General features: G+C 47.8%; 1 pseudogene; it reads right to left on the bottom strand.

Annotated features, from left to right (window-relative positions):
• Positions 1-2,637: 2,637 nt before the first annotated feature.
• The window catches only part of LOC133354237 (globoside alpha-1,3-N-acetylgalactosaminyltransferase 1-like), a 34,451-nt pseudogene continuing 23,785 nt past the window's right edge, over positions 2,638-13,303 (bottom strand).

The following is a 13,303-nucleotide window of genomic DNA, read 5'->3' as shown; positions in this document are numbered from 1 at the left end:
TCTTCCCGACAGACCTGTTCTTCACCTGAGGACGGCTACTTGCGTTGTGGCCGAAACGTCGTGAGAATTATTTTATGATGTTTTATTTTTATTATTTTATTATTTCCCTTCTACGTGACTTTACCGAAAGAACCAAGAAGATGAATCCCTGCAGTCACGAAAGCTTTAAATCGAAATTTTATGATAATGATATGCACTGTCCTTGAAGTTGATTGGTTAGGCTCTAAGAAAAGCTGTCTCGGGTGTGGACCAATCAACTTCAAGGACAGTGCATATCATTATCAGAGTTGTTTCTTTTGTTTGCATTTTGACTGCTTGTGTTGTGGTTATTGCAAACATGACCCCTTGTATAAAGGTGTCAGTTTTTGTACCAGTTGAAAGGGGTTAAAACATATTACTGAATTCCATACTCTTTGGTTCTTTCGGTAAATTCACGTAGGTAGAAATACAATCAAACAAATCACGACATTTCGATCGCAACACAAGCAATCCTCATCAGGTGGGACAACCACAGCAAGAAAATGCTGAAGAACGTGGCCAATTCGTCGCTGGTACAGCAACACCGGTGTGTTGGAGAGCCAAGCCTTCTTGTACCAGGCTAGGTGCACGAGGGTGTGTTGGAGAGCCAAGCCATCGGTGTAGTGCTGTACTAATGACGAATTGGGCACGTTCTGTTTACGTGACAACCCTTACTAGTCGGCTGTGTGGGGTGGTGGCGGGTTTTAACGACACATTTAGATATTAACGCGATTTAACCTAAAAAACTCTATTATGGATGATATTGGTCGCGAAAGCCCACTTGTTAAACTGTATTAATAATGGGCAGCTTCCAATTAAATGTATACGGCATATACATATTCACAACGAAATGTTCTATATATAATGTTCTATATATAAAAACATTAAATGTTGTATATTGGTAGGGTTGGGCTACAATGAAACACAGAATAAACACGCACAAATTTAAATAAATAATAATACTACAACAAATCCTGTTTGCCTCCAGAATTCGTTTGCGGTAAAATTTGCTTATATCCCTACCCTCGGTGACGTTTCATAACAACATTTTATCGAAGCTGGCACACTCTGGAGCCGGTTTCAACACTCCGGCTGTCAACGGCAGAGCCAGCTACTATTAAATGTGACTTTTTAGGGGTAATCATGATTCAACACTCCGGCTGTCAACGGCAGAGTCAGCTACAATTAAATGCGACCGATACGAAGTCACAGCGATGTACTTTCTCGGTTTGATCAATGACGGTCCAAAAACCCCGTTCGCGTCTTGATTATAATATTTCAGAAGAATTTCAGAATATTTATTGATACTGGAGGAATCCGATAGCTATAAAGCTCTTTGTCATCGATGTCCAGTAGGGGCACGGGGTAGGAACGTTACAACAAACAAACAAAACCATGATAGGTGTGCAAGGTACAAGAAAGGTAAGGGGCCGTCCATAAATGACGTCACGCACCTAGGGGGGGGGGGCAGACATTTGTGGCGATGTGTGACGAGGGGGGGGGGGTTAGGGAAATGTGACGTCACATCAAAATGCGCAACTTTAAATAAACATAGACAACACGTTCTACTTAATTAAATAGACTTTTTCATAAATGTTTTCTCCTACAACATCAGAGTGCAGCGCCACATTAAATACGCACTACAATGACAATAGTTTAAAGCGATTTAAAGCATGTTTTATATTTGGGGGGGGGGGGCAGAGCTTTGTGACGTCATATTTGAGGGGGGGTCTGACTTTTTGTGACGCCGTGTGACGAAGGGGGGGGGGGGGTCAAAAATCGCGTGACGTAATTTATGGAGGCCCCTAAACAAATCACCCAAATACATACAGCACCAAACCCCCATCCTACCAGACAAAGCCCGCCGAGGTATGAACTTATTGTTCAAAAGCGAACTGGCCACAAACGATATCTCAACAAAGTGGCCCATCATTTGGACATTTATCTCAGCAACAAAATAATCTAAATAGTCACACAGGGGGAGCTATGCCTAAGAAGGCAACAAAAAAAACATCGGCAGTGATGGCCCCTTTAACAATCCCTTTTAAAATGCTAATCAGCCAGCGACGTCGTTTTTCGGAAAGCCTTTCAGCAAAGCGAGGGTGTCAATGGGGGGGGGAGGTCGACTGGCCCTGGCTGTGTGAAGACCACAGGATTTATGGCTCTTTCTTCCCTCAAATATTGAGTCCGTAGTAAGTGTTATTTTACAATTGCGTATGCCTCCAAAGTACAAGAAATGGCCGTTATTCGCCACAAACTGTGTTTTTGTGACCAGGCCACAAAAGCAAAGTTAATAATCCACTCCATTAATAAGTGTAACTAATTTATTATTCTTTTGTTCCTGGGTAGTAAGTGTTATTTCCTAATTGCTTATGCCTCAAAAGTACATAAAACGGCTATTATTCCCCACAAACTTTGCTTTTGTGACCAGGACATTGATATTTTGAAATTTGCCTATTTTCAATGAGAAAACGTGGCGTACGTTTGTGTCATTCCTTCACGTAAAGTCCTGGTCACAAAAGCAAAGTTTGTGGGGAATAATAGCCATGTTCTATACTTTTGAGGCATAAGAAATTAGAAAGAACCAAAGAGTATAGAAAATAACACTTGGTATCCAGGAACAAAAAAACCGTGTCATTCAACACCCAGAGGGGTGGTGGTGGTGGTGATGGGGTTTGCTGTCTGCCGCTGTGAGCCGCTCCGAGAGCCCGGAGCGCCCCACGCTGGTAATCGCGAGCACATTCAGGCGTCGGTGGGAGGCTGAGAGGGGGTCGTCAACCTCTGGAGGGTTCAAAAGGACAGACAACCACACACATCGGCGGGAGGAAGAAGTGAAAGATGTGGCTCGCAACGCTTGCACAGGCGGGGAGATGGCGTGTCTTTGATAAATCCCCGGCAGTCTCAAGCTCCGACTTAAAACTTTCGTGACTGCAGGAATTCATATTCTTGGTTCTTTCGGTAAAGTCACGTAGATAGAAAATAAAATTTTAAAATGTTTAAAATAAAGGCAAAAAAAACCCTGGCTGGCAGGGTTTTTTTGCTTTTATGCTTAATTTATTTTTTATTGTATTTTTATTTTCTATCTGGCTGGCAGGGTTTTTTAGCTTTGATTTTTAATTTATTTTTATTTTCTATCTACGTGACTTTACCGAAAGAACCAAGAATTTCGTCTCAAGCTCTTTATAATGTTGTATTACAACTCACTTGCACGACATCTGCATTTGTTACGGCTCTGGAGAGCATTGTACGTGTTTGACTGCCTGTGATATTTATTGTATAAATACATTGTATTGTATAGGCTATATATTTAAAATTGCTGGTAAGTGTCAGGATGCGGTGGCCACACATGCTATGTAAGGCATCCGTCCATCAGTCATCTCAGTCGGTCAACCCATAACACCTGCGTCTGGCCCGTGCCCTCCTGCCAGCGAGCCTTCGACACTTGACGTGGCCTCGAGGTGCACCTAGCCTGGCACAAGCGCTGTGGTGATGTCACCGTCACTTCGTGGCGACTGTTATTGTTGTTGCAATGCGACAATAGGCGAACTGGACTCCAATGCAAATGAGATGTTTCATCTCAAGGGATTTTCCAGGTGAAATATTTTTTTTATGCTAAATATATATATACAGCACAGTACATCATCATGCAAATGACACAAAACCAGCGCTTGTTGTAATGTCGCTGCAAGACTTACAGGCAGTAATTAATTTCAACTGTAAAAGTTTGCAACACCGTTCTGGGAATTAAATGACATGTCACATCCATCTTGCCTTATTTTCATGTCAGTTTTAATAAACCTGTTCAAAGGATTATAGGAATATAGAGTACAATAATAGAGGATTATTATGGATAGGTGTACCTTGCTCTCTAGTTGTAATGCCTTATGGCAATAATCTCTACTCCAAGCAAGCCGAGCAGAGCTTTCTGGAATATAATGCGTGAGAAAGTAAGACCCGGTTACAGATTTTTCCCGGGAAACTACATTAATAAGACGACGTACCTGGGAGAAAAAAACAGGACCGGTGGCCTGAGTTGGAATGCCTGAGTGAGGCCTGTGGGGAGGCAAACTAAAGTAGGTTGACACCGGAACAAAAATATTCATGAGATTATACAAGGCGATCCATTTATAGATACCCCACTAACATGGCCCAGATAATTTACTCCACAGAGAAAACAACATTTTATTTCAAATCCTCCACACGCCTCCCATCAATATAAAAACGACTTATTAAAACTATCAATGCTCTCCTATGTACAATGCGAGAGCCATCACTTTCCTTTCACACCATTCAATCAGCTGTTGAGAAGAGAGTTCATGAGAATCAGTCGGGTATCTATACATGGATCATCCTGTGCTGTAAATGCATTTTTTTAAGATTTCTACAAATTTATATTCCAATAGCGTGTTGCAAATAAATATTGTAAATATATCTTTTTTAGGATCATAACGGAAAGAGACTAGGGCTGGTAAATGAGAACCTCCGAACCGGTAACCATTTCATTATCGGTTACCAGCCGAGGTAACCGTTTCCCGTGGAGTTTTAGTTGTGAATTCCACGCCAGCGTCCAAACGGCACGGCCGCCCACGTCACTGCCCACGTGGTTCATTTGCCCTCATCTCTCATTTAAAGGTGCAGCCCCGCAATTCCTCGCTTACGCCACTGTTGGGCGTAGCTCTGGTGTGGGGGGGGGGTTATTTGGTCTACTCTTCCACGCTGATCAGACATTTATTAAGAGGTGGGAATACCCACACTTTACCCCACCACATGAAAGTTGCCGATCGACTTTGGTGAACCCGCTTCTACTGCTGGGACGACAAAGGGGATGGGTGGGATTTCAGAAACTCGCCCCTTTGTTTTGATTGCCGAGCCGGGAGATGGAGTTGAACCAGGCGACCTCTGTATTCTAATCCCAGTTCTCTAGTAACCATTACTCCACTGGGGCACCCCCCCCCCTCTGTTTCTTAGCTAAAAAGGCACAGCTGTTGTGTTCATTGCTCGAGACATTTCTATTTGTGCATTTTTATGGTAACGCAAAAAAGCCACAATTTTAAAAACCCCATGAGAGAGACTTTTAAGGGCCGTATCTCTGCTCGGGGGTTAACGCGGAAGCCACATTGCTTGGAGCCCAAACAAGAGGCTACCTCCCCTTCTCCGTGCCATTGTTTTACAAAACCTGGCTCTACCCCGGCAAAGTCGCCGCCGTGCAAAAGCAAATGTAACTTCCCAGAGTGCATTTCAACTCGCGTGAGAAGTACTGCTACCAACTCGTACAGCTTTAGTGCGCCGCTTTAACATTTGGCTTTCGTCGACAGCTAACGACGACTGAAAAAGAGCCGCCCTTTAAAGCTGCAAAGCCGTACGCGGGAAACGCCGCTCAAATCGCCACAATTAAAATAAGTACACTTACAAAAAGCAGCCAAGAGTCAAAGCTATTTTAATTCGTCTAACGTAAGTGAACAGCGACGCAAGTGGTCATGCGTTATTGCGTGAAGCGCTAAGAGACTATAAAATAATCAATCAATGTCAATTGCGGAGACGGTGGGGGGAGAATCTATCCGCAGGGAGAGAATCCCTCTTCATCGGCATCTCCGACGACCTCTCCCTGCCGATGGGCCAGCAGTATTCCGGCGAGAGGATCTTGGTCGGCTTGTTGAGGACAAGGTACTTGTTGAGGTGGCTCTCGTCCAAGTGCCGAGCGTCCAGGTCGCTCAGGGAGTCAGTGAGCGATGCTCGCCGCGCACGCCTGGGCCAAGGCGAACACGTCCTTGCAGCGGCCGCCAAACAGCTCGGAGGTGAAGTAGAAGTCTCCCTCGTGGCGGCCCACGCGCGCCGCCGAGGCGGACCTCCTCTCGTACGGGAAGAGCCTCCTCGGCTTCGCGAAGAACCCCGGGTGCAGCGTGGCCACCAGGCTCCCGAGCACCTCCGGCCCGACCTCGTCCACGAAGACCAGGTCCACGTCGGCGCAGAACACGAAGCGCTCCTCGTCCGCGACGAGCTCCTGCACGACGCCGGCCAGCAGCGACATGCGAGCGCGCCGCAGGTGCCGCCCCTCGGGCCGCTCGGCCACGAACAGGGCCTTGAGGCGGCGCCCCGGGGCCGGCACGAAGGCGGGCACGGCCCGCGCGTTGTCGGTGAGGACGTAGTAGGTGACGGCGTGGCCGCGCATGAAGAAGCGCTCGGCCGACTCCAGGAAGTGGCTCAGGTGCTCGACGTAGCCGCCCACGGCGAAGGTGACGAGGCCCACGGACGCGACGTCGTCGTCGTCGTTCCCGCGCGACACGGCGGCGCCGCCGCCGGCGCTCCACACGACGGGGGCGCCCCACCACGTCGCGTTGAGCGCCGGCTGCGGGCGCGGCGCGCCGAGGCCGCCCAAGCCCAGCGCCCGGGCGCCGCCGACGTGCAGGCGTACGTGCAGGAACTTGAAGTCTGTTGAGAACAACAACAACAAAGAATACGTAAAACGTTCCTTTGTTTGAAAGAACGCAGGGGTATAATTAGAGACACGCACGTGTTACGCTGCCGTGGTTGTAACGGTTCGCGCACTGGATTTCTAGGGGTCATCGATTCAACCAGAGGTCACCGGGTCGGTTTGTTCTCCCGGCGCGGCAGTTGAAGCAAGAGGCAGGGCACCACAGTGACGAGATGTTAACTACCTCACCTGGTACGCAGGAGGTCGTGAGTTTGATACCGACTCTGATGCCTGCTGTATATTTTGAGTTTGCGTGTCTCTCTCCCCATGGTCAGGTGGATTTTTCTCCGGGTTCTCCGCTTTTTCCCTCCACATTTATATCCATGCGTTGAGCGTATTCGGCTGCTAGAAATAATCTACTTCGTTGAGCTCTCATTTGTGGCACAGATCACTTCTGTCCTCGCAGCGGCATCGTACACCACGTGCAGCGCAGTTGTTCGGTAGGCCGGTCGTGAGTAGAAGAGTCGGCCGAAATATCCTTTAAGAGGCGCTCACTACAGCTCCCCTGCAGTGGAAGTCCTTCTGCCGGCAGTGGCGTAAGTAAGCCATTGCAGGGCTGTACCTTTAGATTTAACCCCTTCATTTATCCGGGCCATCGTCCCCGTCGCGAGACTGTTTGGATGGTATTTTGTGTTGGGATGTTGGCCAATTCCCTCCTGTGTGTTTTCTCATGCGGAAGGAAGCTGCAGTGACTGGGGAACACCCACGATGCATTACGGAGGGGTGGTAACAAAACTAAATACGAAGTTTAAACAACAAAAGCAGCAGCAACAACACACGACCACCAAAGACAAGAATACCACAGAATGTCAAAGAGCCTCGCAATCATTCCATCGCCCAGTTGAAGTTTCCCAGGGTTTACTCGCCTTGGGGGACCCCCTGACGGCAGCTGTCCCTGTGTGACAATGTAACGCAGCACCGGCCTGCAGAGGGCATTAGTCGGTCAGTAGAGGGCGCTGTTGCTTTTGGTTATTCGAATTAAGTTGCAAGAAATGCTTCAAATGAGTAAAAATCGGAATCTCTATTTAGACTAGAGGAATCCGATGAGCTATGAAGCTCTTTTTCACAGATATGGACCGTGATGCCAGCACACGTGACCCACGCTTTTTTTATTGTTAAGAGAGTGTTGGCTAAGGGGCTCAATGCACTCCACTCGCAGTGCTGGAGTTCCTGTGTTGAAATATAGACGGCCAACTGTGATTGCTCCTGGATCTCACGTACGCCGAGTTGATGATGGTCTCGTCTCAACCCAGTCATCAATAACTGCGCAGCAACAACAACGACGATGATTTAAAGCTTTCGTGACTGCAGGGATTCATATTCTTGGTTCTTTCGGTAAAGTCGCGTAGAAGGGAAATAATAAAATAATATTAATATCAAAAATAAAAATTCTCACGACGTTTCGACTGCAACACAAGCAATCATCATCCACAGCACAGCAAGAACATTTTACTTTACCGAAAGAACCAAAAATATAACAACAATGATGTTGCAATTATGGATTTGCCCTGCATATGGGTTTGTTCCCGCTCTGAAATATAAAAGCGTTGGTTGCATTGCGATGAAATGAATGTTCTCTGTCGGGTGTGTAATGGTATGGGTAAAAAAATAAATGACACGAGGTGGTACACTTGGCACTGCGATCGTTGCGACGGGGAACGTCTTACATCTTACATGTCACGGCCATCGGCGTGATTGGGATATAACTCTGGGAAAAGGGGAAAACGTGGTTTAAAAAAATAAAATAAGTCGTATTCACCGATGACTCACGCTGCTCGCCGTTGATAATTCCCGCGGAGTGAGAAGAGAGTGCGCGTGGGTTACTTACAAAACAAGAGGGCGGCGGCGATCACGACCAACGTCAACACGCCCCTCCTGGGCATCCTTGCCTCTTCAGTGGCTGCAAACACCAACACAGTGGCTTCACATCATTCATCATCATCATTATTGAAAATTTTTTTTTTATTTCATTTTACCAGGTAAGGCCCACTGAGATATTTTTTTTCTTTCAGAAGCGACCTGGCTGACACAAATGGTAACTCGACCAAGTGGCTTATCATCACGTGGACATTTATTGCAGCCAAATACTCTTTAAACGCCGCGACGTTGATTCTAAATGTGGAGGGAAAAACCGGAGGACCCGGAGAAAAATCCGCGTGACCACGGGGAGAAAGTCACCACAGACTCCAAATATACAGCAGCAGGCGTCAGGGTCGGGATCGAACCCACGACCTCCTGTGTACCAGGCGAGGTAGTTAACATCTCCTAGCCACCGTGATGATGATGAGAGAGACACGCAGACTCCAAATATCCAGCAGCAGGCGTCAGGGTCGAGATCGAACCCACGACCTCCTGTACACCAGGTGATGTAGTTAACATCTCATTGCTTGTGTTGCAGTCGAAACGTCGTGAGAATTTTATTGTTTGATATTTATTTTATTTTATTATTTCCCTTCTATGTGACTTTACCGAAAGAACCAAGAATATATATCACACAGACAGCCATGATCACTGACAGCCATGATCAGCACAGCGCCACTCTGCCGGCTGTGGTTGCTGCCCGGTTGTTGTTCTGTTGTGGCTGCCGCCCAGTTGTTGTTCTGTTGTGGCTGCTGCCCGGTTGTTGTTCTGTTGTGGCTGCCGCCCGGTTGTTGTTCTGTTGTGGCTGCTGCCCGGTTGTTGTTCTGTTGTGGCTGCTGCCCGGTTGTTGTTCTGTTGTGGCTGCTGCCCGGTTGTTGTTCTGTTGTGGCTGCTGCCCGGTTGTTGTTCTGTTGTGGTTGCTGCCCGGTTGTTGTTCTGCTGTGGCTGCCGCCGGTTGTTCTGTTGTGGCTGCTGCCCGGTTGTTGTTCTGTTGTGGCTGCCGCCCGGTTGTTGTTCTGTTGTGGCTGCCGCCCGGTTGTTATTCTGTTGTGTTTGCTTCCCGGTTGTTGTTCTGTTGTGGCTGCTGCCCGGTTGTTGTTCTGTTGTGGTTGCTGCCCGGTTGTTGTTCTGTTGTGGTTGCCGCCCGGTTGTTGTTCTGTTGTGGCTGCCGCCCGGTTGTTGTTCTGTTGTGTTTGCTTCCCGGTTGTTGTTCTGTTGTGGCTGCTGCCCGGTTGTTGTTCTGTTGTGGTTGCTGCCCGGTTGTTGTTCTGTTGTGGCTGCTGCCCAGTTGTTGTTCTGTTGTGGCTGCTGCCCGGTTGTTGTTCTGTTGTGGCTGCCGCCCGGTTGTTGTTCTGTTGTGGCTGCTGCCCGGTTGTTGTTCTGTTGTGGTTGCCACGGTTGTTGTTCTGCTGTGGCTGCTGCCCGGTTGTTGTTCTTCACCACCGGCTGGCCTTCATCCCTCTCACCGGTGCTGCTGGTTTATTGGAGGCCCAGATTCAATGGACGTATAGGGATGAAGAGATATACTGTACTGTTTGCCAAGAGCCAGATATGTAGTGGGATGAGAGAAATGTGGACAACAATAGAGATGGTAGTCAAATGAGAGAAGAGAAATGCTGACCATGCAGATATCGGAGAGATAAATTGGCGTTTATGATAAGTTTCGATGTTTATTAGGATTTGAATTTGAGCTGATAGTTGATGCCACCACTTTGTTTTTTTCCATGAATCCAGTGCCCATTGCGCTGTATTCGTAGCACGAGCTAACCGCTACACTACCGCTCCCCTACACACACGTACACACACACGTACACACACACACGGCATGTCTCCAAACGAGTCAGTGTCCCTTTAGCTCAAAACGAGCAGTGGGCCGACAGTGCTCCTCTACACGTGGTGGTGCTGAGCCAGTGGTGGCAAGAAAGCAGCCTCTGCCATCGGACATCCGCAGTTGATTTCCTCACAGTGGCACCACGGTTGCGAGATGTCAACTACCTCGCCTGGTTTACAGGAGGTCGTTGGTTTGATTGCGACCCTGACGCCTGCTGCTGTATATTTGGAGTTTGCAGCGTCTCTCTCCCCGTGGTCGCGTGGATTTTTCTCCGGGTCCTTCGGTTTTTCCCTCCACGTTTAGAAACACGCATTGTTTTTGGCTGCAATAAATTGGCACGTGATAAGCCACTTCGGAGAGCTTATCATTTGTGATTGCCAGGTCGCTTCTGAAAAATAGCCACGATAGCTCAGTGGGCCCTACCTGGTAAAATACAAAAAATACTTTCGTTGTAAATGGTTTAGTTCAGTTTAAGTAGAAAAAATAGTTTATCTTTATCTCTTCCAGCCACACAGACTATTACGAAATGCCAACACGACTGCCGTCCTACTGCACGCAACTTGACACGCTTGGGCCAACTTTCAGGAAATACCGCGCGAAAGGTTGCGGAAAGAAATTCCTGCCATCCGAAAAAAAACCGAGATGACAGTGGGTTTTTTTTCTTCCTCTTATTTTCAGGGCCAAGCTTCGGTTTTACTTTACAGGCGTGAACGCGCGGGAAGGAGAAGCCGCGGTGCCGTGGTTAGCGCGCCGCGTTGTGAACCCGCGAGCCCACGGTGTGATTCCTGGTTCGCGGCCAATATCGGTGAGCGGCGATACATCGGAACCGGCCCTGGGCCTGCCGACCTTCAAAAGCCCGCAGCGTGGTGAAGTATGGTCAAAACTCCACACCTATGACCAAGAACGTGTGTGGGGGGAGGCCGTCATTCGGCACAAAAGGGCTGTAATTGATTGGGGAAATGTTTCTCTTTGAGAGCTCCGCATTTGTGCGGAACTCCAAAAGAAGAAGACGAAGAAGCGAGCTCCTTTGGTCGCCTTCACAACGAAGCCAAACACCGATTGACTTGATAATTGGTTTTTACCATTTTATCTGGCAACAAAACTGACACCTTTTTACAAGGAGTCATGTTTGCATTGACCACAATACCTGCAGTCATAATGCAAAAAAAAACATAACTCTGATAATGTATGCACTGTCCTTGAGGTTGATTGGTCCTCACCCGAGACAACTTTCCTTAGAGCCTAGTCTCACATGGTGTTGGACCAGATGACGCCAAAAGGACAATGCATACATTATCAGAGTTATGTTTTTTGTTTGCATTATGACTGCAGGTATTGTGGTCTATGCAAACATGACTCCTTGTAAAAAAGGTGTGAGTTTTGTTGCCAGATAAAAGGGTAAAAAACCAATTATCATATTTTTTACTGGCAAATGAGGTTCCAATGGTACCGATTGACTTCTCAAGGGTACAGTCAATTCCTGAGGCCACAGAATGTTTCTTACGTGAAGGAGATTACAAGTTTGTTTTCATGGATGGGCTATTCTCTTTTCTAGTTCGAGACACACAGTTTCCCACCCCCCTCCAAAGCTTCACGGCGCAGACCATCATGATGGTGTAGTATGGTCAATTAATTCTAGATTTGAAGCTTTCGTGACTGCAAGGATTCATATTCTTAGGTTTTTTCGGTAAAGTCACGTAGGCAAAAAATTAAAATTAAAATTAATAAAAGTAAAATAAAAAACCACGACGTTTCGGAGACAACACAAGCTTCCGTCTTCAGGTGGAACCGTCACAGCCCGACAGCTGTATCAAGTAATACCTGCAGTTACTTGATACAGCTGTCGGGCTGTGACGGTTCCACCTGAAGACGGAAGCTTGTGTTGCCTCCGAAACGTCGTGGTTTTTCATTTTAATTTAATTTTATGAATTTTAAATTTAATTTTGTACCTACGTGACTTTACCAAAAAAACCTAAGAATATGGTCAATTAACCCCCCATGTCCCGCACTGTGTGGGGGAGGCCCTCATCCAGCAGTGGACTGACAAAGAGGGCGGTACACAGGCACAGCTCTACGTCTCGTATTAATGTTATACTTTTTAGAAATAACATTTTTTTTCGTGCTCTACAGGAATGACTTCCAGTGGTTCACAATTGTAGAGCAATGCCCTTGTTCTCTTGCGGAGCGCACCGCTGCCTCATAGCACATTTGTCTACAAACGTCGTTCTGGAGGTCTCGTGCCAAGCCAAAGACGACGACCAATATGATGATGATGATGATTTAAACACCTGTTGATAAGATTTTTAAAATCTCAAAACGTTGGGCGTGATGATGTCGCACAAACTGCAGCGGCAAACTTCTTGAAATACCAGCTTCTGAGTCGGGATCGGTGACATCAATTTTCGCTCCGCCATGCGTACACTGCTCGTCACATCGCTACAGAAATGCGACATTTTACGACATTCATCCCTGTCACGCTTCAAGCACTATCGATTCCCCTATTACGGTTTATTTCTGTCGTGGCACGCAGTTTCTTTCGGAGGCCGCGGGAGCGCAAGCAAAGGGTTGCCACTTCACGAGGTACGGTAAAAAACTAAACGGGACGTATAACGGCAAGCAGAGCGTCTCGCAATACTAGGATAGAGGAGACAAAATGTTAATACTGGTAGGAACCTCCTGGTTACACCAGCCCACAGGGGATTATTGTGTCCGTCGTGCAGGGTTGGGCTGGGTGGGGAGGGAGGGGCTGGGTGGGGAGGGGAGAGTGGGGAGGGGCTGGGTGGGGAGGGCGGAGGGGCTGGGTGGGGAGGGGCTGGGTGGGGAGGGTGGGGCTGGGTGGGGGGTGGGAGGGGTGGGGCTGGGTGGGGAGGGGCTGGGTGGGGAGGGGCTGGTCACCCCGTGGTGACCTTATAAAACTCAATGTTTAACCTACTCACGCCGGCTTGTGCCCGCCCTCACAGTCGGCCATATTTGCGGAATACACCACGCCGCCGTTGACCCTGGCCATTGACCGAGCAACCCAACGTTCCTACCAGCTCCCTCCGCAGGAATGTGTTCGCACCGTCACAAGTGAGGGGTGTTATTGTCACGCAACTGACACAAAGTCAGGACCTTCAACGTTC

Source organism: Lethenteron reissneri, chromosome 46 (assembly GCF_015708825.2).
Source record: "Lethenteron reissneri isolate LAM-NWPU_2019-01 chromosome 46, ASM1570882v1, whole genome shotgun sequence".
Lineage (NCBI taxonomy): Eukaryota > Metazoa > Chordata > Hyperoartia > Petromyzontiformes > Petromyzontidae > Lethenteron > Lethenteron reissneri.
Note: the sequence above shows the minus strand (reverse complement) of the source record. Positions and strands in the feature narration are given on the sequence as shown.